The sequence below is a fragment of the Arvicola amphibius genome, chromosome 15 (assembly GCF_903992535.2).
Source record: "Arvicola amphibius chromosome 15, mArvAmp1.2, whole genome shotgun sequence".
NCBI lineage: Eukaryota > Metazoa > Chordata > Mammalia > Rodentia > Cricetidae > Arvicola > Arvicola amphibius.
Window position 1 is genome coordinate 26,909,052 of NC_052061.1, and position 27,478 is coordinate 26,936,529.

Sequence of the window (27,478 nt, forward strand, 5' to 3'; positions counted from 1 at the left end):
GTCTCATAAGAAGTGCTTAGTTTTTGAATCCCTGACTTCCCAACTTCCTCTCAGAGGACTTCCCGGTTCAGCAAACATTCCTGGGTCTTTGCAGAAGCAAGAGGCTGAACATCCCCAGGATACTGCTTAAGTATCGCAAGGCTGGAAGCACATGCAATCCCCCCCCCCCTTTTTTGTCTGTGAGATTTCACAGAAAACAGAGAGCTCAGATCCTTGTTGCAGTCTGTGTGAAGATTCCCCCACCTGCCCTTTTGGTTAGCCAATATGTTGCCCGAAGTTGTGTTGTGAGCTTGTGACTGGGAACCCGAGATTCAGTGACAGTCAGGTGCCTGTCTTTTAAACACCATGAAACTCCCAAGAATGGAGATTTGGTGAAAGAATCTTTTTGTATTGTGGGAGCCATTGTCAAAAACAAGGCATTTACTCGTCATAAAATGGACCAATGCAACATAGCACATTTCCACTGATGGCATTCTCCTGACATAAGGAGAGGAATATAATTAGAAAATGGGCAATCTTCACAGAGCAATTACTGAGCCTGTTAATGAGGTTTACACGAAGGTTTCCAGGGAATTAATGAAGAACAATGATTTGGCATTTCTGTTGAACAGCTGGACAGTTTGATAAGGGTGCAGATGAGAGTACCCTTGGCATAAACAGGTGACAGGTGATGAGAAATATCCTAGCATCTCTTAGCCCATTCTTCAATCTGTAAGTTTGCATCTTCTTTGGGTCTTATATAAAAGTGTAGCTGGCAGCAAATTCTTTCCTCTTCTTCTCTGGTGTTCCCATTAGGGGTATAGTTTCTTTAGCGAGCAATGAATACAGAGGTCAGAATTTAAAGTCACAGCCCAAACTTGATTCTGTGTGTCTCTTGGATATGTAAAGGAGCCTCCAGGATTGGCAGTTGCTTCCAGCCGTGAGCTGTTGTGAGGATCAAATAGAATATTTTATATGAAATTTTATGTAAATATTAGCTCTACCAGGCAGAGTCCTCCAGAAACACAGAACTAGTAAGATGTTGCACATATGCACAGGCACACATGCATGTTGTTAGAGGCTGTGCTGTAAAGAATTACCTTGTGACTACAGTAGACTGACATGCGTGAAGGCAGTGGATTGAGCTACAACTGAGAGAGGTTTTCAGAAATCTTCAGTTTTGCTCTAAAAGGCTTTAGTTGACTGGATGATGCTCATTAATATAGTTTTAGGGAATTTGTTTTTTTTAATGCTGTGTGTTAATGATACCTACAAAATAATCACTTTTGTGTTCAATCACTGATCACAAGCCACTGAAGTTTCTAGCTTAGACAGGTTGACTCGTGAAACTAGTAGCCATAGTCATCACAATAGATACCAATATATTAAGAGTTAAGACGTGTTTAGCGTCAGTGGGTGCCATTGGAAATATGTTGCTAGTCTGACAGGCACCCAGTGTCTTTGCTCTAGGGGCTGATTGTGTAGAGGAGTGTCAGAGTCCAGACTTGGGTCAAATTCAAGTCCTGAGGCAGGGAAGGAGCATTGGTACAAGGAAAACTTCTGTCCACCAAGTGGATTGCACTCAAGTGGTCCCGAATAACTCAGGCCATCCTTCATTATACTTAGTTTTTCTTACCATGGTTGCATGAATAGCTTTGTTATTGACTTCTAATTTTGACTTTAAGAAATATATCATAATTTAAGAAATACATCGTGATCATTATGAAAGCCCCATTGTTCCCCTTTATATGTCTTCAAATACACCTTTGCACCCCCTTACATCACCTTATTCTAGATATAGAGTTCAGCATTTTTGCAGGTTTAACTAAATGTAAAGTCAGACATATCCTGCTCTTGCAGTGCTTATGTCAGTTGGCAGCTGCCTGAGGTTACAAAATTAAAAAATTATATACATGGGTGTTGTAGAAGGCCACTTGTTTGTTTCCTGACTGCCCAGACTCCCAAAATACTCACATAGGAATTATATTATTTAAATCACAGTTCTGACATGCTCTCACATCTTAAATTAACCCATTTCTATTATTTTATATTTTACCACGAGGCTCGTGGCCTACCAGCAAGATTCCAGCTGGCAGCTCACATCTTTCCCCTCTGGCAGTTACATGGTGTTCTCGACTCTGCCTTCTTTCTCCCAACATTTGGTTTGATTTTCCCTGCCTAGCTCTACTCTGCCTTATCACAGGCCAAGCCAGCTTCTTTATTCTTTATATAAAAAAAAGCAACACATATACAGAAGGACTTCCCACACCACCTTGGCACAATGCTTTAAGGACAATAATATTCAAACCCAGACAATTCTTTCTGTGTGCAAGATACACTTTTATACAGTTCCCTTTTCTACAAGAGAGTCCCATGTTTCAGTCTCTTTGTGAAAGGCAGACTTTGACAAAATGTACTTGTTCCATGTCACTATGCCATACTTCTTCCACCAATATAAGTATGGCAAAGATGGATCTATCTATCCTACATTTTGCATTGTGTTTTTTCCTCTTGGAGCATACCAGATTCTACCACTGATTCTATGCTTGGTATCCAGAGAACTTACTCTCAACAGTTGACTCTATGTGTATTCCTGAGGCCTTTTCCTTATTCTGTGGATGCAGCCTTACTCTCCTTTCCAGAACCATGAGACACGGTTAATGTTTCAAGTGTTTTTTTTCTCCTATGTATCTAACTATTTCTATTGAGTCAGAGAAGTTCTCAATTTGGAGTTATAGTTAATAATTCCAGATAAGAGATTTGAGAAGCACTAGCCTCCTGTTGAATCTTAGGGGAAATATTTGAGAAAGGGCAGAATTTCCAGGGAAAACTACAGCTATTGCATGTGAAACTGACAAAGTAAAACTAAAATCCTCACAAAGACTCACCAATGTAATGAGAGAGAAAAGAGCCTGCAAGCTGAACGAATTTTGCAAATTCCAACGTTGTCCCATGAACTATTGTCCTTGCCAAGTGAGAGTCCATTTCCACATTTTCCTTGCTTTGAGGAAACCCACTGGACAGGTAGTCATATGCTGATCCAAGACTAGGCTGCACAGCTCCCAACAGAGGAGGTCAGGTTGAGGATGACTTATTATTAGAGGCTTTCAGAACAGTTGGAGAGGCCATTAGTCTAGCCTCCTTGAAAGCCATTACTGAAATTGAAATAGTAGCATGAGAGTCCTATAAAGATTATTGGTTTCAGAAGTCAGACAGACCTAACTTGGAATGGTGGCCTTAGTTTATCTTATTCTTTACATTTCAGATTTAATCTTAATAGCTAGACATCAAGCTTGGAAAATAATGTACAGCTTTTGGGATTGTTGCAAGAGTGGGTAATTTAAATAGTCAGTAATTGTTTCCACCACACTGTATATTGATTCCTTGTTCATTGGATTGTTAAATTGTGACATTTCTCTTAATGTAGACATTTTCCCATGAGGTAGAGGTAGGGTACAATAGAAAATGCAAAAGTTTGGAAATGCTGGCATTATTAGTCAAGATGAAAAAGCATGTAAGTTATTGGGTATCTGAGACTGTGGTGTTCACAAAAAAATGAATTCATGCATTTATTGTGACCTTCACAGAACACCCTGAAATGCTGTCATATAGAGAACATGAAATATGGAGAACCCTGAAATGCTGACATGGAGAACAGAGTTAGAGCAAATCTATTTGTTATTTCCCAGTATTGTGTATAGGTTGGGTTTTCAACATATCTTTATATTTTCAGGTCATTAGCCACTGAAATTACCTGGTGTGAGTGAGAAGGAATCACAAAACATGCAATAAACCTACTTAGGAGTTTATTGGAGGGGGTGTGTACAGGCCTGGGGAATCAGTGTTCAGATAGAGAGAAAAAGATGGTGTGTCTAGCTTTTAAAACCTGTTTAGCACATGCACAAGAGATGACACAGATGACAGGGCTCATGCATGCGCGCAAGGGCTAAGCTGAGTCATGCGCACGTGGGTTATGAGGGCCTTTTAACATTCAGGCACTTCTGACTGAGGACTTTTCTGCATGTTCATGGCTCTAGAACCCGGAAGTACAGCCTTATTTGTGGCTGAATAATTAAATTCCACCCTTTTGTTTATTATAAAAAATTGGGAGTTTGGGGGTCTCTAATGGGTGGGAATGGGACAAAAGTTGGCAAAACTTTGGGAGTTTGGGGGTTTTAATGGGTGGGAATGGGGCATTGTAAGGTCTCTCTTGACTGCTTCATGCTCATTTTGTGGGCATCATCAGGCCTCTAGAGACTGCTTTTTGCAGATGCTTGACCACGTCCTGGGGTGGCTGATTATTGCTGTGTTTTTCTGGGCCCTATGGAACTGGCTGGCTGGCAGCTTGGACCTTGCAAGATGCTGGAAAGGCAGAAAATTATGTCTGGAGAAAATTTTATATCCCAGTGATGAAGGGAGGAGAGTCCCAAGATGGAAGATAGAGAATTTTTTGGGGGGGAGGGTTGGAGGAGGGAATTTCCTAGGGGTTCCAGAGACCAGGAATGATAAGGGAAGAATTAAACGATACTTATTCTAGGCAAGTCTGGTCCATTTAGGTAGGTCCAATTGGCTGCCTGGAGCTTATGAAAAAAATGTTTGTAAAGAAATAAATTTTAGACATATTAAAAGCTTATGATTATGATGATATAGTGTTGGAATGGAAGACAGTGGGGAGGAGGGAGGAAAAAAAGGGGGAATTGTTGGAAAGGGGAATTATTAGACCCCTTAATGTTTTACCTGAAGTAAATCTTTTTTTTTTTTTTACATTTTAGTAATTTTATTATTTTTATTTTAAAAATGTACTTTGCTTTATGTAGCAATACATTTACATTCAATTAAATGTCTGTGTGACTAAATAATTTTCTAAGTAGACCCATGCAACATATGTATTCAGTGATTAATCATGTCTGGTTCCTATTATGTGGAGAAACATTACATTAATTTCATTGTTTCAGTTTCCTTCTTTTTTGATGTTATTTTCTTGGTAGATGTTTTTTATACACCCAAAGTTCTCAGACATTATGAAACTTGCATCTTTAAGTTCTTCCCATTTGTTTTCCTGACCCTTACACACCGTAAAGGATGTTCACCAGAAAGTGTTCACTTGTTTTCCTTTAGCATCATGGTATTAACTTAACATCCAGGAGACACTGCTGCAGTCAGTGATAAGCCTGTTATGTTAAAGTCTGTTTTGTGAGTTTTTTGGAGTTTGGGGCTGCAAACTCGTTATTGTTTCTTACCACCTGGGATTTTGACAGTCCTTTTACCTCTGGCTCTATGTTTAATGATGGTTCCTGTAATAACAGCTGAGTGGTTAAGTGGAAATTTAAGCATGACATTGGAGATATGGAGAAGTTGGTAAAGCAGATAGGAGAAAGAGGAAGAGGGAGAGTATATGGAATTTTTGGCATAGGAGAGATGAGTATGGTGATGAGACTTATTTTTCTGTAACTGAAGAAAGAGTGGCTGATCTTGGTGCCCCTGGAACTTAAGAGAACAGGGGTGCCCTGTTTTAGTTACCGTATATGAGGGAATATCTTGACCTGGAAGAGTAAAAGGTTTAAGGTGGGACAGGTGAATCTAATGAGGAAGTCCCCCCATCTTGGCAGTGGTGGGAGTTACAAGAATTACTTTAAAGGGAAAAGAGGTGAGAGGGTGTTGGTCTGGGGTAGAGAATAGTACCCGATCTCCTATTTTAATTGGCGATGGGCATGAATTAGCACATGTTGACTAGTCAGTAAAATCTCATAATAGAGAATGAAGATGAGATACCAGCAGTGTAAGCAGGTGATCAGGAAGGGGAGAGGTTTTAGGTGAGAGGCCGGGGGTTAAAACCGGCTGCCCGTACATGAGTTCAAAGGGCGAGATGAAAAGGGGGCTTTTGGGGAGAGCCCTAAGCCTAAGAAGGGCCAGAGGCAAAAGTCGGGGTGAAGCTCCTGTGACATCTTAACAAGAACATTTTTAAAGGAACGGTTAGTTCATTCTACCTTCCCTGAAGACTGAGGGTAGTATGGGATATGAAAATGCCAGGGAATGTTAAGAGCCTTAGACAAAGTTTGAGAAATCTGTGAAGTAAACTAGGGGCATTATCCGAGGGAAGAGAGGTTGGGATTCCAAACTGGGGGATGATTTCTTGGAGAAGAACATTGGGAACTGTCTGGACTCTCTTGTTAGTGGTGGGAAACACTTCAATCCACCCAGGCATGGTGTCTACCAAAACCAGGAGAGGTAGGAGATTTGCGATATTAAGAGGTGGGTAGCATTGGAAAGTGAATGTGGCATCTACTACTAGTGCTACCTGGAGGGAAAGAACTTGGGAAGGGGGTAAGGTTTGTAAGCCTTTGTAAGTTAAGAGGAAGGACAGATTGTGGTGGAAGAAGACAGTGGTGAGTGACCCAAAGGTTAGTTTCTTTGACTCATGAATCAGAAGCTCCGCGGCCACTAAAGCACTTATGCAGGGTGCCCAGCCCTGAGTGGTGAGGTCCAGCTTCTTTGACAGGTATGCTACAGGTGCAAAGGAAGGTTCCAGCTAGGACCCTAAGGGATTATCCCTTTTTCTCTGTTACTTAGAGGAGAAAGGAGGAGTTAAATCTGGGAGATGAAGAGCTAGGGCCTGGACAAGGGCTTGTTGGAGTCTCTCAAAGGGTTTAGTAATTGGATGGAGACGGGGCTCATGCAGAGAGCCAAGAGCTGCTTCATATAATGGGCAGGGTATGAGAGAAAAAGAGGGGATCCAAGAACACAGAAAGCCAGCTATTCCTAGGAACAATAAAACCTCTTCTTTTGTAGAAGGAACTGCGAGGGGCGGAATTAGCTTTTTTCTGTCTAGGGTAATAGCTTTTTGGGTTGGGGTAATAGTTAATCCCATGTAAATGACTTGAGAGGTAGACATTTGGGCCTTAGAAGTTGAAATTCTGTAGCCCCTTTTGGACAGGAAATTTAAAAGAGTGGAGGTATCAGTTTTGCTGATCTCCAGGGATGGACTGCAAAGTAAAGTATCATCTACATACTGTATGGGTTTAGATTTAGGGAGAGACAATGAGAGAACATCAGAAGCTAAAGCCTGACCGGTCAGGTGTGGGCTGTCCAGGAATCCCTGGGGAAGGACAGCCCAGGTGAGTTGTGTGGAGAGGTGAGTGTCGGGGTCAGTCCAGGTGAAGGCAAAGATGTTTTGAGATTGAGAGCTGAGAGGAATAGAGAAGAAAACACCTTGAGATCTAGAACTGAGAAGTGGGAGGTTCCTGGAGGAATGGTGGAAAGAAGCATGTAAGGGTTAGGCACTACAGGATGAAAGGGGGCCACTGAGTAGTTAATGAGCCGTAGGTCTTGAACCAGGCAATAGGTTCCATTAAGTTTTTTAACAGCAAGTATAGGGGTGTTAAAAGGAGAAGAGATGGGATGAAGTAGCTTTTTTCTTAAAAGGTGAGAGATAATATTCTTAAGTCCCCTAAGGCTCTGGAGAGAAAGGGGTTACTGAGCTTGGGTAATGTACTTAATAGTATCTTGTAGTTGGATAAAAATGGGGAATTGTGTTTAGCAACAGAGGGATTTTGGGTGTCCCAGACTTGGGAGGCTACCTGGGAGGCTGGTAGAGGAAAAGACACATTGGGATTGGGAGGTTGGGAGGCTAGAAGGACAAGGAGTGGAGCTGCTGGCGAGTGTGGAGTAAGGTGAATGGATGGAGCAAATGAAATGGAAGCTCCTACTTTTACTAAAAAAAAAAAAAATCTCTTCCCATAAGAGGTACTGGGCAGTTTGGAATGACTAAAAATGAATGAGTGAAATAAATACCCCTAAAAACACAGTTAAGTGGTGGGGTCTGCTGTCTTTCTACCCTGACAAAAGGAAACTAGAAGGAGAGGTAGGCCCCCAGAATTCCCTCAGTACTGAGTATGTGGCTCCAGTATCCAAGAGAAAGGAGATTTGCCGTCATGATACCATGATGTTTATCCATGCCTCCCTGTTATAGATGATGGTTTTGGTTGGGTCATAGGAGCCTGGGCAGCCTCACTCATCCATAGTCAGACCTAGAAGGTCAACTTTGGAATTTTCTAGGTTTGATGTCAACATGCCATGAGGACAATTGCTTAATGTTCTTCCCTATGACATCTCAGACAAAGTCTCACAGGACCAAGATGAGGATTAGGGCATGCTCATGCCCAGTGACCAGTTCTACCACATATGAAACACTGGCAGTTCTTGAGCCCCAGGGAGCAAGGGAGCAGCATGGACAGTATGAATCTGGCAGTCTGTCACCTAGGCTGGTTGGAGGACCATGATTAGCACGTGACAGTTATTGCAGGCCTTGTCATTCCTTGCATGGTACACCTTAAAAGCCAACTCTAAGACTTTTGCTTGTGGCATCAAGGGGCAGACTTTCTCCAGACCTATAAGTTTAGCCTTAATGTCCGGGTAGCACTGAGAAAAAAAAATGAGTCATGAGTAACTGTCTGCCTTCCGTGGTTTTTGGATCTAAGTTGTAACAGAGCTTTAGTGAGGCTTTCCAAAAATGCGGAAGGCTTTTCCTTCATATCTTGAATGACCTCTGAGAGCTTATTATAGTTTACTGACTTGAGAGCAGCCTTGAGGAGACCTGCCAGGAGGCAAGTCAAAAGCAGTCCTTAGCTAAAATCCCACCGAGAGTGTTATAGTCCCAGTGAGGTTCCTGCTCCCTAGTGCCTCTGTCCCTGGATGGTGTGTTGCATGATTTTGGTGATTCTCATTTCCATGTAGTCTGGCCTCCTCCCAAATTCACCTGCACTTTTCAGGAAGTAGGTTATTAGATAGGATCATATAGCTATCATGAAAGGTGAGATTATTGTTAGGAATTTTCATAACGCAAGCTCTCTGCTGACACAAAAATCCCAATCAAGCCAAATCACAACAAGCCAAATTAAAAATATTTAATGGGATTCCTGCACTGTTGGATGTCTCCTAGGGGGAATCGGGAAGCCGCGAAAGCAACCACTGGTGGAGAGGAAAGAGACCACGTGGAGACTTTTGGGGGGAGCAGTTTAAATAGACTGGGCAAGTGGTCAAAATTTTGGTGGGCTGTCTTGACCCTCCTCCGGGGAGGGGTCAAGGTTTGGCGGGCACAAAGATGGAGGCCAGAGACCAGGACTTACAATTATAAGAATGGGTAATATATTGGAATTGTTTTATGAAAGTGATAGAATTAGACATATAGGACCCCAGGTTTTGCTCTATATGGGAGAGTTCTGAGACGGAGAAAGGAATGTATACCCTAATCATTCTATCTACCCACACCACCTCTCGCAATGGGAGAACTGCAGCCAGCTTGACTTGGTCAGGGTTGGGTTCCGTAGCAGCACCTGAGCCTGTGAGAGGAGGGGTAAAGGTGGGTGCCAGAGTCGAGTGACTACTGAGGCCAGGGAGAGGAAGAATGACTCAGCAGGGCTGATGAAGTAATTAGTTGGTGGGGGGGTGAAGCTTAAGAGTGAGTGGAGGGAGGTGGCAATGCAGCAGGAAGTAAAGGAGCAGAAGTATCTGTCTGTTGAGGTCAGGAAGGTGTGGATTCTTTAGTGGGGTCCAGAGAAGTAGCTAAAGGAACTGGGGTAGGAGCTGAGAGGATGGCCGTAGGAGCTGAAGGAACAGGGATGGGAGCTGAAGCTTTTACCTCCTGGGGAAAAGCCAGAGCATAAGCAGAACTAGTGAAATCAAACAGCTTTGCATTTTATTTGTCTTTTTACATTTTTTGTCCCTGAGGAAGCTGTGCACTTTTTGAAGGACAGATGGTTTCTTCTTATCTCTACTTCATTGCCCAGCACAGTGCAATGTGTTGGTGTGTTTTCGGGGTTCAATACTTGTTTGTTGGATAGTGAATAAACTGTGAAGAAATGTCTTGTTCCATGTTGTTCTCTGGCCTAAACAGCTGTGGAGGCTTGACTCTTTTTATAGAATGGCATACTACTCACAAACAAGTAATGGGCCGGTATTCCTGGGAGTGTCCTCAAAGATCTGATAGATGGTCCAGTGACTCACAAGCTCTGTACCGTCTGTATCTACTAGTGTATCAGAGATGCATAAGTTATGGAATGAGCCTTCTCCAGTGATAGTGCAGCCTGGATAGAGATTGCACATTAGGCTGTTGTTTAGAGATAGGGTTTCACTGGACATGTGAATGGAAGGAAAAGATGCCACTTTATACAGAAACAAAGGCATGGCTTATATGCCGATCTGGGATATAATAAATAAAGATATGACATCCTGAAAGGAGCTTTGTCAAAACAAAACCAAAAGATCATCATGAATTATGGGCAGGCGAGATGCCACATCAAAAGCACAAACAAGCAGAGGAGATTTTCAAAGTCTTGTTAGTGCTTAGCACAGGCTTTCCCCTCCATTCAACCATCTGTGGCATGTGTCTAGGATTTAGATATTCAATGTCCTTGGATTGTAAGGAGAACTGAGTTTTAACTACCCACAAGCATACATTGTTAAAGGGTCTGTGTATTTGCCTGCCCAGATTAAATCTATCAGAATAGTTGGCAAAAGTTATTTTTAAATGATATATGTCCTTTTATACCTAGGTTAAAATCTCTAAGTCATCTTCTCTTTGTCCTTTTTCTACTTTGCCATTTAGTTGGTGGGGCCTTTTCTATCTGACATCTCCTGTGACCTTTTCCTTCTCTGTCAGTCATCAGCTTTGGTATGGGAGATTGAATTAGCCTGTAACACGATCTCCTTTGTTTTCTCAACCATCATTCTTTCATTGCTGTGGTTTTGTAAAGCTCAAAGCAGCTTCTGGAAAGGACCCAAATAACTTAACATGACACCCTGGCCTTACTTGCTACCACTATTATCAAACATTGGTTCTTTCCTTGTGACACTCCTGTATATTCTTTCATGTTGTCAAGATGTAGTAGTCCTTTTATTCCATGTAAGGCCTAGGAACTTCTAATCATCAAATACCTATTAATCCTTCAAGATTCAGGCTTCGTTAAAACTAAATTACCTGGCAAGTGCCACCCCCAGAGCTGTTGGGATGGGTGCACTCCACTGTAGTCTTAGCTATCAAACAGCAGAGATTCTTTTCAGCTGGAGCCATGAGTTCCCACAAGGGAGCCTAGTCCATGCATGTCTTTACTTGCTCTGCTAAATTGTGCTTTATAAATGTGTACGATTGAACTGATACTTAGGTTACTGTGCTTATACTGACAATTGCCTTAATGAGCTATTTGTAAGAAATACAGTAATATCAGTCATAATGAAAGCTAGTCATAATGAAAGCAGACCTTTGCCACAGCTCGTATGATAATAGCCCTTTGATTTTAGGGGGCAACCTAGAGGATTCCTTCCACAAAGAGAATGGTTCAGAGGTAAGCACGAATTTTTGGATTTTAGTTTCCTCATCTACCACGTGCATGGGAACCATGTGTGGATCAGCATTTGGCTAGCTCATGGTGCAGTGACAGATATGGCAACCATATAAGCCTTGTTCATGTCATCTCAGGTTACCTGTAGCTCTACTCCATGTTGCTTTTTTTGGATGCAGCATAGTTAGGCTCTTGCTGTCAGGAACACTATGGCAGAGAGAGACACACTGGTCCACAGAACTTCTTATGTCATTGTGAATAAAGGGGAACCACCATTCTGTGTCTTGCTTGTGCAAGTTTCTTCCCTTAAATTTTGGTTCTACACAGTCCATAGGGAGATGTTATCTGAGGCTCAGAAAGTATTATTACATTGTCTTGTATTCACTATGTCCTGGTAAATTACCATCACATATCAGCTGTGTGACTTTGGTCAAGATAAATCCTTCCCGCCCCAGTCTCTCAACTTGCAACATAAAAACAGCAATGCTTAGCATATAGGACTGGGGAGGAGTCAGTAACACACACACATTGGAAAGCATTGTGTTGCAAACTGTGTTGGATTTTGATCTCTTTTCCCAGTGCAAATTTCATTTAGAGTGAGAGGTCTTCCTTTGTTGTACAGTACCCATACCATTATGAAACTAATTTTCATTACTTTTTTTTTTATAGTTTTTACTTTCTTCTATATACCTCTCCTTGCACTCTTTCAAAAATTTTGGGCTCTTTTTACATTAATTATTATTACATGCATATATGTATGTGTGTATACATGCATATGTATATTTAAAAATACAACCTGCTCAGTACATATAATATTCTTTATATGTATTAGGGCTAATTTTTGGTATTGGATAATTGGTGTGTCTATTCTTCTCTGGTGAAGACTGTTTCCTTCATGAGACTATTGAGTGAAACATTATGAACAGAATGGAGTCACTTATCTTGGGATTTATTTATTCTTTAATTTTCATGTGTTTTAGAAAATAAATTTAATTTTTAGATTGACAGCTAAGTCATGTGTCCCCATTAGCATGTTTTGAGGTGTATATGTATTATATGTATTGCTTCAGTGCAATTCCTTAACAAATATATTGCTGTACATTGTTATCAATATTTATGGTGAGAATAAATAACATTCACTCTGTTGAAATCCTTTTAATAATACAGTGGTTTATCATCAACCATTGTTGAGCTTTGCAGCAGATCTCTTAAAATACATTCTTCTCCTTTCACTTGCCCAGGTTTTCTCTGCCCCGCATTCTTTTCATCCTAGCCTTCCGTAACTGACCATCTTCTCGTTACTTTACTGGATGAACCTCATCAGATTCCACACTTGGGAAGAACCAAGATGTCCTTCAGAGGATGTGTGTACCAATAGCCTGACACATGTAGATAACAGAAGAGGTAAATAATCACTTAGGCCATGGAATACAGGGAAGGGACATCCAGATCTATTACCAAGTGACAGATGCCAAACTCAACTGCTGAAAATTGCATTTTAACTGATGCCCTGGAAAAGGCAAATGTGGCTACAATAAAAAGATACTGTTTGTCAGAGGTTAAAGAGAAGAAAAAGATGAATTAGCTGACAGAGGATCTTTAGGACAGTGAAACAGTTTTCTGACATAATGGTAGCCACGTTGCGCTATGCATTTGTTAAACTAAATGAAGGGTGAGCAAGTTCATGCACTGTGGACTTGGAAGTGATGCTGTGAGTTTGGATTTGCAATTTATGACACATTGGGTGGGATATGTTGAAAATGGGACAAGCTGTTTTCAAAGAGTGTATATATAGTTGGGAGATGTTGCAGTGCAGGCAATTTTGTTATAATACCAATCACATTCCTGGAATGTGTTCAAAGAGCTATTTGTCTTCCTATAGGTGACTGTTTGAAGAGGTGTTGCTACTGAAACTCCTGCAACTGTAGCTTTTGAAATATGCAGGTTGACTTGTAAAATGCAGTCTACTCTGTAGGCCAACTTTCTGGTGACACTGGACTAGCATGGTTCTATAGTACAGCTTACCTTAGGCACTTCTGCTTTTGGTTTTTCTGTCTAGTTATCTCAACTCCCCAAGTGGACCTTATATAAGTCCTCTTTGAGCTCTCATTTTTCTTTTTTCCTTCTGAGTAATGTATTTCTTGTATACATTCATCAGTTAATATAACATTCATCATTTATTCTACTCATTCATCTGTCCAAACATTCATCCACCTGTTTATCTACCCATCTATGTACCCACTCATACACCCATCCTTAACATGGAGGGCCTACTTGGCATTTCTGTCCTGCCCAGTTCCCACAGCCGGTAAATCTCCAAAGAATCACAACAGAACTTTACCATAGTTATAAACTGATTGGCCCATTAGCTCAGGCTTCTTATTAACTCTTATAACTTATATTAACCCATTATTCTTATCTATGTTAGCCATGGCTTGGTACGTTTTTTAGCGGGGCAGGTCACATCCTGCTGCTTTGGTATCTGAACAGGACTGCAGAGAGAGGTTCCTTCTTCCCAGAATACTTCTGTTCTCCTTGCCCTGCCTCTACTTTCTGTCTGGTCATCCTGCCTATTCTTCCTGCCTGGCTACTGGCCAAACAACGTTTATTTAAAACATAATTGACAGAATACAGAATTGTCCTACACCACCCATCCACACAACCAGTGTTCATTTTGGTCAGCATTATTCTTCGATACTGGATTTGCTGTGGTGAATGAAGGCAGACTATTGTCATAATCTAAGTTCTAGGAAGGGACTGTGAAAGAAGGCAGACACAAAAGACTGTGTATTGTCTGATATCATTTGTAAAATACAGAATAAGTGAATCTACAGAAGCTGATTTGTCTTTACTGGAGCCTGGGTGTGTGTGAGAGAGAATGTGTGTGAGAGAGAATGTGTGTGAGAGAGAATAAAATCGGTGGTTTTATTTGGGGTCAGTAGAAAAATTTGGAATTGAATGGTTGTGGCTTCCCAGAACTGTGAGTATACTATATATCTCTGTGATATATACACTATATATCTGTGAGTATACTATATATCTCTGTGGTGTTTTAAAGAGTTTATTTTTCTGGGAATTTCACATTAATTTATTTTTAAAATAACAAAACATCACAGAGAAGGGAGATAGACAGCAGCTGATGTTGACATTGACAAACAATTGTGAAAAAAATTGGAAGTGCAGGGATTGCATCTTGCTATGTACAATATTGGACTTTTTTTTTCCAGGTGCTTTTACATGCGAGGCAAGCTCTTTACCACTAAGCTATATCTCCAAACCAATTGTTTTGCTGTCCTGAGATGGAGTCTTACTTATTTGCCCTTGCTAGCCTTGAACCTGCTCTGCCATCTAGGCATATCTTGAAGATCTGATCCTGCTGCCTAAGCTGGGGTTACAGTCCTGTATCATCAGGCAAAATGGTGGATTGTCATTTATATAAGGAGACATTTGAGATCCAAGGTGACTGTGTGAGTAGGGTGTGTCCTGTCAATTTGCAGATGAGTGCTCCCAGTGCTAAGGTGCCTTTGTCCAAATACTGGAAAGAAACTGCAGCAAGGTAAATTTGTTTGATTGCAGAGCTGTAGGAAAGGGTGTGGTCACTGGGTTTCAACTACTCCTACAGGAAAGAATGTACATCCCCCAAATAGTCATGCTGCTAAAACCTAGGGAAGGGAAAATTCTGAATGAGGTTTTTACTTTAAATGACTTGGAAAAGCCATTGGAAGCTGGGTGGTGGAGGACAATCAGAGGAGAGGAATGTTGTCTGCTTTTCAAAACAATCTTTTTGGTTATTAATTTGAAAAAACATTGGAGAATATGTGACTTCCATTAGGAATCAAAGATGAGAAATAGTAACTCAGACAGGACATGCTGGTGCTTTAGATCACAAGAACACTGGCAAAATGAATGAATGAATGAATGAACGAATGAATGAATGAATGAAAACAATGGGAAATCATCTGAGCACCAGCATGTTTTCAGGTAAATTCAGTTGGGTTTCTTGATATTGGAATGTGGAGACTAATGAGAAAGGAGTCAAAAAGGAAGGTTTGTTATTTGAGATGCTAGAAGTAGGTGTGTGTGTGGTGTTTGGGGGACATCAGCATCCCATTTATGCTAATGTGGAAGATTGCTAATGTTCTTCTAATGTCCTTCTCTCAGAGTAAATGGCTTGCAAAAAGACATTAGGAGTTTAGTTTGACTCTTATTGAGTTGTTGGTGGTTTTTAAACATGTCTGAATACATGTATTGGGTTGGGAAGCTGTACATAAGCCAGTAGCTTGGAGCAAGATGAGGCTGGGAGATATAAATTGTGGGGTAACCAACATTTAAATGATACCAATGATCATGAGCTTGATGAAATCAGCTGAGGAAAGTGTACAGGTGGAAGGGAATATTCTGAATTTTATTGGATTCTGTGTCTGGAGAAATGAAACCCAAGTGATGTGTAGAACAATGGGGTTAGTTTAATTACTTTTAAAAGTTGTGTGTTCATGTGTGTGTGTGTGTGTGTGTGTGTGCACATGCATGCACACGCGCACATGCTTCATTTCAGAGACTGACCTTAAGAATCTTTTTCCATTATTTCTTACCTTATTTTTTTGAGATGAAGTCTCTCCTTGAACCAGAGCTTCCTGATTCAATTAAACTTGATGGCTAGAAAATCCATGAGATCTACCTACCTCTGTCCTCCAACCAGTACGAGAGTTACAGATATATGCTGCTGTGCCTGTCTTTTACATGGTGCTTGGAATACAAATTCAAGTCCTTGCACATGTACAGCAGAGACTTAACTCTCTGAGTCAGTCCATTAAACTGAGATTTGAAAAATTTAAACATAAATATTCAGTCTTGCACCCTGGTGAAAATAAAGGTAGTTTTTCTCAAATATTCAGACATATGACTTGCTTCATGGGAGGTGTTACTTGATGTGTGTGTGTGTGTGTGTGTGTGTGTGTGCTTGTAAAGTTTTTGTTATGCAAAGCAGTAGTAAACTAGGCCCTGAGATCTGCTAGTTACACTTTTCTTATTTGTATCTCAAGTGTTATGGTTTGGATAAATGACAATCAGAGGTCCATGTGGCAAGTGACCTTTAGCCCATGACTGAGAGATCATGGAGACTTCAGGCAATTGGACCTAGTGGGAATAAGTTGGGTTATTGGGAATTTGCTCTTAAAGGGGACTTTTGGGACTCTGGCCCCTTTCTCGTTTGTTTTGAGGACTTCTTGAGGTAAGTAGCTTCTTCCATGACATGCTTTCCATGATGACATGTTGCCCTACTGTAGACCCAAAGCAGTGAATTCAATTGATTGTATATTAAAACCACCATAGCTGTAAACCAAAACAAACCCTATCTCTGTTTTACATTATATCAAGTATTTTAATTAAAGTAACAGACCAACATAAGCAAGAGACCAACACATCACCTGGTATTCAGGAGATGACAAATGCATGTTTGTGAAATGATAGGGTATATAGTCCTTACCCTCTGAGCCTGGGGACTAATGTGGAAAAAACGTGATTCATTATTTTATTATTAACTCATAGGTTGAACCAAAGATGCTTCTATATTATATAATTTGTTTGTAGAGATAGGCTCTGCCTTCAGAAGTTGGGAGATTTACCATGTTTGGATAGATAAGCTTCCAAGGCAGTTCACACAGAGAAACCTAAAGCTCCCGTGAACCAAGACAACATTATCGGAATGGCAGAAGAATACCAACAGGAATGCTCTGCCCTAAATCCTGTTGGACCTGAGACATAGCATAGTGTCCTAACTTCTGTCTTCAGGAAGAGGTGTGAACAAGATTGAGACCATCTTCTGGAAATTTGAGCTGTTCTCCCAGCTCATATGACTGGCTTACTGTGCCTATGCTGTTCACTTCCAGAGTCTGCAAATTTGTCATTGTTGGGTAAAGGAGGTCTACCTGTCTACCCATGAGTGTCAGTTATACACATGTCTTCACGTGTCATCATTGACTTCTGGAGGAATTCAGTGCATCTTGTGTGACTCTGCTGGGGAGGGCTCTTGGCTGAACCCCTTTTCCTCTTTTTCTTCTTCTTCTTCTTTTTTTTTTTTTTTGAAAAGTTAAAAATTCCTTAATTTTTTATTCCTGGTACCACTACCACAATTTACAGGGCAATATACCTGATGTAATGAAAAGAAAAAGAAAGACAAAGCTACAACAGATAAAAGACCTCAGGAATGTACATCTAATTGACACTACATTGTATTAATCAATAGCTGCACTTTTTGCAAACTGTGGCTCTGACAGTCCTGAACAAGAAGGGCCTCCTGTTTAAGCTGCGGTAACTTTTCTGACTATGGATCATCGCTCCTTCTGTGGCAGATTTTTACAGTTCCTCTAATGCATTTAGGACGACTGTCTCAAAGTAACCTGCAGCTTTCCTGACAACTCCTCGCTCTCTCTCCTGCTAAGAACTGTAGCCCTTTTCTGCTGTTTTTTTAAAACCTTCTGCTACCATATCCACCACTTCCACCACCTGATCCATAGCCACCACCATAGGGACTGCCTGAGCTTCTTCCACCAAAACTGCCCCCTTTCATGGGTCCATAATTTGATTGCTGTTGTCCACTATAATTTCCAAAGTCATTATAGTTCCCACCACCATAGTTACCTCCACCAAAATTTCCTTCTTCATTGTAACCGTCATATCCTCCTCCTCCTCCACCACCATATCCACCACCCTGGTTTCCATACCCTGGTCCACCACCACCATAGCCTCCTCTACTGCTGTAGCCAGGACCACCACCGTAGTTGCCACCATCCCCTCCAAACCCATACATCCACCATCACCACCTCCATAACCACCTCTGCTGCCACCACCTCCACCACCATAGCCTCCTCTTCCACCAAAGTTTCCACCACGACCAAAATTACCTCCACCACCTCCAAAGTTTCCTCCACAACCCATAAAATTGCCAGATCCACCTCCACGGCCTCTCTGTGATCCAGCAGACTGCATCTCTTGTTTAGAAAGGGCCTTTTTCACTTCACAATTATGCCCATTAATAGTGTGGTATTTCGGAACAACAATTTTATCAACTGTGTCATGGTCATCAAAAGTCACAAAAGCAAATCCTCTCTTTTTCCCACTCTGCCTGTCTTCCATAACTTCTATGGTTTCAATCTTGCCATACTTTTCAAAGTAGTCTCTCAGGTTATACTCTTCTGTATCCTCTTTAATACCACCAACAAAGATTTTCTTCACTGTTAAATGGGCACCAGGCTTTACAGAATCCTCTCTAGAAACAGCTCTCTTTGGTTCCACCACACGCCCATCAACTTTGTGTGGCCGAGCACACATTGCAGCATCCACCTCTTCAACACAAGAGTAGGTCACAAAACCAAAGCCCCTGGAACGTTTTGTTTGGGGATCTCTCATTACCACACAGTCTGTAAGTGTGCCCCATTTCTCAAAATGTTCTGTTAAGCTATCATCTGTGGTTTCAAAGCTCAGACCACCAATAAACAGTTTCCTCAACTGTTCTGGTTCCTTTGGATCATGGCCCTCCATTTTGAGACCGGACTCGCCTCTTCCAACTCGAGTTCAATATCCTCTTTTTCTTCTTAACCTAACCTTACATTGTTTCCCTTTGCAGATACCTCTCATCATTTTGTCGTATTTAGTCATTGCCATGAGTAGCTATATATATGTATCTTAGATTTTTGTGTGGTTAACAATCCTGAGGCTGGTCTTGAAACTAGTGACATCTTCCCTCTCCTTTTAGGTGTTTACTTTGTTAAACAATCAGTCATAGCACTTTGCAGACTTTTGAATTCTATTAACATTTACTGAATCTCAACAATGTACATTACACTGGTAAAGCAGCCAAAACTCTTAAGAGAATTTGCTGCATATTCCATGTTACACCACCAGATGCTTCTAGGTGTAACTGGAAGACACTTCCAAATATATGATGCTATCGAAACTTTGAAGATGATTGACACCTAGACTAATAAGAATCCTAATTTGAAAGAGAAAATGTAAGATGAAGACAGCAGATTTCCTAGAATGTTCAGAAGAATGAAATTCTGTGCTTCTGTGATATAGCAATATTGTTGAGCAGGATGAATTTATGTTGCCTACTTGGATTTGTAGAAGCAGCTTTAAGGCATCAGTAGATATTTCTCTTTCCTGGCATTCTTATTTTTATTTTTCATCAGGTTGTAGAACCCTCTCCCTATCTTCCCATCCACATAGCTGTCTGTTTACCAACTCACTCATCCAACTTCCCATTCATCCAGCTGTACCTGTGTACTCATTTATCCACCCAAGTTCCCATCTATTTACATGCCAACATGTCTACCTGCTTTGCTATCCATTTTCCATCCATTAATCGATCTGTTTAGACACCCAGCTTTTGATCCATCCAACTGTCTGTCTACTTACTTGTCATTTTCCCATTTGTTTAGTTGTTTTCTCTCTACCACATCCCCACCCATCTTTTCAGTTACTAAGTTGTGAATTTATCTACATGCTCACTGATCCATCTTCATATCCTTCCATTTCTCCATAGGTCTGCTTATCTCTCTCTCCTATCTGTCTGTCTATCTAGTCATCCTTAAATCATATCTTATCCTTTTCACATTCATTCATTTTTTTCCTGTGAACCTACTTATCTACCCATCTTCCCTTCTGTTCAGTCATCCATCATTCCATCGATTTACTCCTCTTCATATTATTCTAGCTGTCCATCTGTCTCCTGATTCATTTTCCTATCTATCCAGCCACTCATCCATCAGTCTGCCCTTTCATTCATTCTTTCTCCAAGTCCAGTCATCTATCCACTTACTCCCTCATCCTCCCATCTTCTCATCTTTTCAATTGTCCATCCGTACACCCACTGTTAAGTCGGGAGCATAGCCCCAGCCCCTGGCCTGGGAGTTGCATTGCTCTGGATTCCAAATCACAGCATGCCAGGCTCTAAACCCTCTCTGGGGGGTTAGGACCACTCCCACAAGGTATTTAAGGCCCCTCAGTGGAACACTCCATATGATAAGAATAGAGCAGCTCTGCCGGCGCAAGAAATCCAATTAGGCCAAATCAAACCAAATCTAAATGCCCATCATTTTATTAAGAATTACACTCTTGGGTGGCTGAGAGCATGGCGGGGAGACAGGACAGCAGGGAGACCATGCAGTCTCGAAAACCACGTGTTTCTCCTCTAGGAGGCCACTTAAATACCCCGTGGGAGTGGTCCTGACCCCAACTTAACACCCACCTTACTATATACTCATTTTTCTATTTTCCAGTTGTCTACCATTCTAGCTTTTAACACCCACCTTACTATGTACTCATTTTTCTATTTTCCAGTTGTCCACCAGTCTAGCTTTTTACCTGTCCATTCACTTAACTTTGCTAGACAGTTGGTTAGATTACTGAATTTTCATTATATTTAGGAAATTCTAGATGCCAGGGTTAATTTGCTAAATTCCTCTTAAGTTCTGTAGAGAAGTAGATAGTTCACAGAGATTATTCCCACGAAGGGAACAGAGCAGGGGATGTCTCACATCCATTTAAGTAAAGGATAGTAAAAAGATCCTATCTTATAATAGTTTTCCAGGGCTAACTTAAAATAGTCCTTTTATTTGGCTTCAGGATAGCTCCTTCTATACAGTTGGATTCTAACTATGCTCAAGGCAAATGACAATCGCTTTCATTCACATACAGGTGCTAATGAGAAGAAGGCAACTCCTGTGAGAGGTCAGGAATGTTCATTGGTTGCTAAGAAATCCACACCTCTTCCTACATAGGATAATGGGGCCTGAGTCTTCCCTGGGGCATAGCTTGCAGTCCTGAGGCACAGACTCTGCAGTATGTGTAAGTGTGTATGATTGGGAGGTATAGAAATCAGATTAGTCCCTTCATATTTGGCTTTAATGTAAGGTCAAAATGCCTTTTGTTGTTGACTTGAGAATATTGGCCTGACTTCTGTGTCTGGAGGATCCATTAGTCATCCCCTCTACCAAGCCATTCATTATTTCCAAAGTTAATTAAATATCAGGGGTTTCCTCTTGGGATTCTCCTCAGGTAATCTGAGCAACAAAAGACATTACTTTCATAAGTGAGTAAAATGATAACAGCAGGAAACCGTGTATGTCCAAAATTGCTTTGAGTGTTGTACCCTGTATTTGGTTTAACTCTTAATTTTTCCAGTTGCACATAGGTAATGTTGTCATTCTCCCATTTAAAACACTGAGATATGGGGTATGTGTGAAGTTAGTTCCCCATGTATCTTTATTAATTCTTTATTTTTTAAAGAAGGGTAATGAAAGTACAATTTATAAACAAAATAAAAATGGACAGACTGAACGTAAAAATAGTTTATTACATTGTTTTGATTCTGTTAAGATTGTGAAAAAATAATCTACAATTAGCTAGATCTGATATAAGTCCAGTGCTCTGTCTTCCATCTCTTCTGATCTTTCTGGATCCAAGTTCTTCAACTCTCTAGTCATCACTGAAGTGAATCTTAGTGAATCTCAGTGAATGGTAAATACTTCATTCTTATACATGTGTATACAAATGAATACCTTTGTCAACCTGAACAGAATGTTTTCTCATAAATATGTATTAACTTACTAAATTCACAGAATCTTTGTGAGGAGTATATATAGTTATTGTCCTATTTTATACAGGAAGAAATCAAGGCCTAGAGATGGCAACTGACTGACACAATCACACAGCCAGAAAAGAGCAGAGAACTTGAGCCCAGATAGTCTCTTCCTCCAGTCTCTATATCACACACATACACACACACACACACACACACACACACGCACGTGCACACACACTTGCACACACATGCACACAGAAACACACACTTTCTGTTTTATAAAACTCATCCACATAAAAACACAGTTTTCTCTTCAAAGGGGATAAAAGAGGGTTTATTCTAGAGTCACTGGAACATAGCTTCAGTTAACGCTTTTATCCCAGATCCCAAAACCAACAAAGACTGAGTCCCATATGTAAAAGCAAAGAGCCTTTGTTTTATGCACGTTTGCAAACTTGATCTCTCCCCATGTCCAAAGTATTGGAATAAACAGAGAGCCCCAATCTCTGTTAGAGTTGTTGTTTGTAGTAATAAAGGTAGGGGTGAGAGGTTTCTAAGGTTCAGGACCTCTGACTGACTGACATTTGTCTAGGCGTGTCCTGGTGACTGTGCCGGCAGGTGATCCTTTCCTTTGGATGGTCTGTTCTTGGGTGGTGGTCAGGTATTCTTTGTTGATCCTTCCTGCAACCAGGTATTGCTTCAGGGTAAACTACTGAGACTCAGACCTCCATTAAACTTATGGATGGCTGAGTCCTACTCTGGCAGGTGATAATGTTTAGAAGTAAAGAACTTCCTTTGCGTGGTCTGTTTCGATTTAGCTTATCATGGCTGGCTCCTACAAAATCCAAATCCCGTTTTCAGCATGCCCACAGTTTTATTAATTTTTTATTGATAAAGCAAGTAATAAGTCAAGGCACTTTTAGTGCATTGATAGAAATATCAGGTAGGTAGGTTACAGCAATAGGGAAATCCCACCGTAGGACTCAGATGTTTGATAGCACTGTTACCTTTTGCCAGAAGGAAACTGGTTGTCTGTTACTACACCAAAAGGTTTTACCTGTTAGTACAAGGATGTTAGTAAAGACACAGAGGTGGGCAAGGACTGTCTATTAAAAGACAGAAGGCTGGTGGGAGTGCAAACTTGTGCAACCACTCTGGAAATCAGTGTGGCAGTTTCTTAGGAAATTCGGGATCAACCTACCCCCGGATCCAGCAATACTACTCTTGGGAATATACCCAAGAGATGCCCTATCGTACTATAAAAGCATTTGTGCAACTATGTTCATAGCATCATTATTTGTAATAGCCAGAACCTGAAAATAACCTAGATGCCCCTCAATGGAAGAATGGATAAAGAAAGTGTGGAATATATACAAATTAGAGTACTAATCAGCGATAAAAATCAATGACATCTTAAATTTTACATGCAAATGGATGGAAATAGAGGACACCATCCTGAGTGAGGTAACCCTGACCCAAAAAGATGAATATGGTATGCACTCACCCATTAGCAGATTCTAACCATAATGAAGGACATTGAGCCTATAATTCATGATCCTAAAGAAGCTAAATAGGAAGGTGAACACCCCCCCCCCAAAAAAAAACCATGTAGTTATCTTCCTGGATATTGGAAGTAGACCATATTTCCAGGTAAAAATGGAGAGCTTGGGGGTGGGGGTGGGATGAGGGTAAGGGGAGATGGGGAAGAGAGAAGTGAGAAGGGGAGGATGTGGAGATCTTGGGGGAATGAGACAGTTGGGATGGAGAAGGAGTGCATATAGGAGCAGGGAAGTATATATCTTAATTAAGGGAGCCATTTGAGGGTTGGCAAGAGACTGGACTCTAGATGTGTGCTCAGGTATCCAAGGAGATGTCCCCTGCTTGTTCCTTGAGCAGCGGAGGAGAGGGCGCTTGAACTGGCTCTATACTATAGCCACTTTGATGAATATCTTGCATACCACCATAGAACCTTCATCTGGAGATAGTTGGAGATAGAGACAAAGACCCACATTGGAGCACTGGACTGAGCTCCCAAGGTCCAAATGAGGAGCAGAAGGAGAGAGAACATGAGCAAGGAAGTCAGGACCACAAGGGGTGCGCCCACCAACTGTGACGGTGGGGCCAATCTAAGGGGAACTCACCAAGGCCAGCTGGCCTGGGTCTGATGGAGCATGTGATCAAACCGGACTCTCTGAAAGTGGCTAACAATGAGGGCTGACTGAGAAGCCAAGGACAATGGCACTGGGTTTTGATTCTACTACATGTACTGGCTTTGTGGGAACTAGTGTGTTTGGATGCTCATTTTCCTAGACCTGGATGGAGAGGGGAGGACCTTGGACTTCCCACAGGGCAGGGAACCCTGACTGCTCTTTGACCTGGAGAGGGAGAGGGAGGGGATGGGGGAGGGGAAAGGAAATAGGAGGAGGGGAGGAGGTGAAAATTGTAGTAGTAGTAGTAGTAATAATAAATAATAATAATAATAATAATAATAAAATAAAAATAAAAGATATAAGGATAGCCCAGATAATTGTAATTAGGCTCTGGACGTGCAACATTGAACCTCTTCAGTCATTAACATTCTTTTCACTTAATCAGCCTTGCAAAATGTTCCTTGTAAGGTGAGTTTTTTATTTCTTTTTTCCTTGAAACTGTTCTTCAAAAACTTCATATAGTCTTGTTTCAGCTACCTACGCTAGTCCATCCATTGCTATGTAGTCTATTTCCCCTTCCTAGGGAGATCCCTCCCTTTTAGTCTTTTAAACCATGAGATGGAAGTAAGAAGGGGGTGGGAGAGGAAATATATAGGGAGGAACAGCTTAAATTAAGGGCCATTTTAGGGGTTGTGTAGAAACCTAATATAGGCAGGGTATCCAAGGGAAGCTTCAATGAGGGTCCAGTGCTGATGGTATGTCAGAGGCCTTGAGCCAGACCAGTGGCTCACTGCAGTCAATATTTTGTGGATGGGGCTGGTGGGACAAAAGGCTATAATACTGTGTGACACCCCACAGCACCCAATGTCACTAGGATGAATGCAGTGGTGTTGGAAAGACAGAGGAGTGAGTTGATTTTTTTTGTTCTGTTTTATTTTTACTTGAGTTTTTTGAGGGGTGGATCCTATAGGGGTAAGAGGAGGATATAGAGGGACTGAGAGGTGAGTGGAATTGGGGGTACATGGTGTGAAATTCCTAAGAACCAATAAAGAATTATTTTATACATATAAAAAGAAAGAAACCTAACACAGTAGAAGCTTCATAAAATATACATGTATGAAGGATATCTAAGTGGAATTGACAAATTACAGGGGAGAAAGAGACATCTCTCATCCCCAAATAAAGCTTCCAGTTCTAGGAATCAATTATATCAAATTGAGTTGTTGGCCAAAGGGACCTCATGGGAACCCTCAAATAGCCAAGGCTATTGGTTATTGTCCACAAACTGATGGTAAGGCCCTATTGCTGAAGCCAATACCTACATAACTCAATGGACAAGAAGTTGAGTTAGTGCTTACCTAGTGCTTTCACCCGTATTGACTAGTGTTCATGGTGCTGTGTAGTATTCTACACAATACCAAAGGAGAAAGTGCAACTAGAAATACTTTAAGCTACAAAGATGACGTATCTGCATAGTGCAATAGATGCACAAAGCTTGTGAGAGTAACCGATCAGTGTCTGACTGAGTTTAAGGACCACTTTATGATAGGGAATCCTACTCCAGCACTGCTCTGGTAGCCAAAAACCTGAGAGTAGATAAATCAGGGACCAAATACTATTATGCAAATGAAGCATCATAAATCAGTGCCTTGCTCAGCCTTCATCAAAGAAACTTCCTCCTGCAGAAGATGGGAACACATACAGAGACTCACAGCCAGACGATGTGCAGAAAATGAGATACCATGGTACATTCAGTCTTAAATAAGCTATCTCCATCAGATTGTCCTGTGTTCTCCAGAGTTCTGAGAACCTTGTAAAAGGGGAGGCAGGAAGAGAATACCTGAGGGGAGATAGAGGAGAATACCAAGGACCCAAGACCTTCTAAATACAGTAGGTACTGATGCACATATGAACTCACCATATGTGGCCCTGTGTACAGGGCCTGCTTGAGGCTAAGCCAGATGGAGTTCCAGTGCTGAGAGGAGAAATAGACACAAGCTGCATCCCTAACCCGGAAGCAATCTCCAATTGATAACTTACTGAAAATAAAAATTTAGTTTTTCCAATGGTGTCTCACTAGGCATACTAAACACTCTTAAGGTCAGGCCCCATGTCCAACTGTAGATGGCCAATGGTAAACAAGCTCAGTGTCATTTTTGGAGGTTCTTTGTCTCATAAATCTTTGTCAAGGCATTTATTTATATTTATTTATGCATGCTTTATAGGTCCTTTGTGTATATGTTATGTTTTCTGGTTTTGTGTTTCTCTCTCTCTCTCTCTCTCTCTCTCTCTCTCTCTCTCTCTCTTTGTGTGTGTGTGTGTGAATTTAACTCTCTCCACTTGTGATTTTTTTGTTCTTTTTTTCTGTTTGTTTTGTCCTATTTTAGTTTGTTTTTGTTATATCTCATTGTTTTTTAGATGCCTATCTTCTAAGGGGAGAGAAAGAAAGGGTGTAGATTTGGGTCAGAGGGTATTTGGGGGAGGTATCTGGAGGAGTTGGGAGAGGAAACCATAACCAGAGTATATTATATGAAAGAAAACCTGTTTCTAATAAAAGAAAAATGGAAAAAAAGCCATATAAGTATGTCATTTAATGCATGTGTAGCTGTGGTTACTGTGGTGATCAAACTGGTTAACTCTGTGTCAAAGTAAATGTAGTATGTAGTCTTGATGGTTGTGGCTGATGAGTAAGGGGGTGAAGTACTCTACTGATGGTACACCATTCACTGAATTCTATGCTAAGTGCTGAAGTCATTTTGTGATGAGCTTTCAGCAGCCTTGCAGTTGGCCTCTATTGCTTATCTGCTTCTTAGATGAGTAAATTGAGGATTAGTAGTAGGTGATTTCTGTCAGATTATGCAGTATGCAAAGATTCAGACCTCATAAAAGACAAATTCTCTTAAGATAGGATGAGCAAAAGCTGTTACTAGTTCCAGAGACACATGTCACCTTGAAGCAGATAGGGTTTGTGTTGTGTTTGGCCAATCTCTTTTGTATTTTGGCCTCATTTTATGTAGTTAGCATTCTCATTTGCTCTTAGAGTTGTCCTACTTTGGGCAGTTGGGTTTGTAGTTGGTGGATAGATGAGGAGTTTAGAGATTTTATGAAGTTGCCTAGAACCATATGGACTTGGAATTCTGTTCTGTTAACTGGCTCCTTTGACTTTTACTGCTTGTCAATTCTTAGAACAGTTCTGGCTAAGGGCCATTTGTAGCTGAAGTCCTTGTGTCCCAGACTGAGCCTTCTGGATAGCTGAGGTAGCTGGTACCCAAGTTCTCCCCTCTCACCACTTTCCCAAATCCAGCTGAGCTACCACCATTTTGAGGTCTAGCATTTGGGAAAAGACAACTAAGTCTTCATCAACATTTTCAAATTATTCATCAGTTATATACATAGACATCACATGGATGTGTTCTGATCTGAGTAGGGAG

The 27,478-nt window shown here is 41.1% G+C and overlaps 1 protein-coding gene and 1 pseudogene across 5 annotated transcripts in view; one reads left to right on the top strand and one right to left on the bottom strand.

Moving 5' to 3' along the window:
* Large1 (LARGE xylosyl- and glucuronyltransferase 1) overlaps window positions 1-27,478 on the top strand; it is a 533,170-nt gene that overhangs the window by 93,505 nt on the left and 412,187 nt on the right. Inside the window, exon 1 of one of the 5 annotated variants that reach the window (XM_038312794.2) lies at window positions 21,145-21,161. The exons of the other annotated variants lie outside the window; for them this stretch is intronic. The gene's annotated coding sequence lies outside the window, so the exon portion shown is untranslated. Of the gene's footprint in view, window positions 1-21,144; window positions 21,162-27,478 lie in introns of those variants that run through there. 5 annotated transcript variants of the gene reach the window in all.
* Window positions 17,404-18,854, bottom strand: LOC119801974 (annotated as a pseudogene).